This window comes from Anas acuta, chromosome 11 (genome assembly GCF_963932015.1).
Source record: "Anas acuta chromosome 11, bAnaAcu1.1, whole genome shotgun sequence".
NCBI classification, from domain to species: domain Eukaryota; kingdom Metazoa; phylum Chordata; class Aves; order Anseriformes; family Anatidae; genus Anas; species Anas acuta.
The window spans coordinates 1729850-1730342 of record NC_088989.1 but is presented as its reverse complement, the minus strand read 5'-3'; positions in this window follow the sequence as shown (position 1 = coordinate 1730342).

Sequence of the window (493 nt, the reverse complement as noted above, 5' to 3'; positions counted from 1 at the left end):
CTTCCCTTCAGGCTGTTTTTCATCTTTGGCAAGGTCACTTTGAATTCGGATCTTGTCTTTCAGTGTATTTGCAGTCTCAGTTAGCCTGCTATCATTGAGAGATTTAATAAGCATACTCTCTGTTCCATCACCCAAATCACCAGTGAAAATTCGGAGCCATGGTGGATGCTTTGCAAACCCTGCAGGCTTCTATTGATAGGTGCACGCCTGTCAGCAGTGGGCTGCTCCTAATTGCTCTTTGTGTGTCCTGAAGACGGGTTCCTGCTGCTCACCTGTGACAATATGATGTGGGACAGGGTGAAGGTCCCTGTCACGGCTGCTCTGCCCACTGATCCTATTGCCTGGCCGCAGAAGGAGGCCAGGTGGGCTCAATGTGGTTTGTTCCTGACAAAGCCATGTCAGCTGTTGCTCATCCCTTGTTTTTGCTGGAGGCTCGTTAGCTGATTTTTCCTAGCTGTTCCAAAAGCCGAGGCTGAGCTGGCTGATATATAAT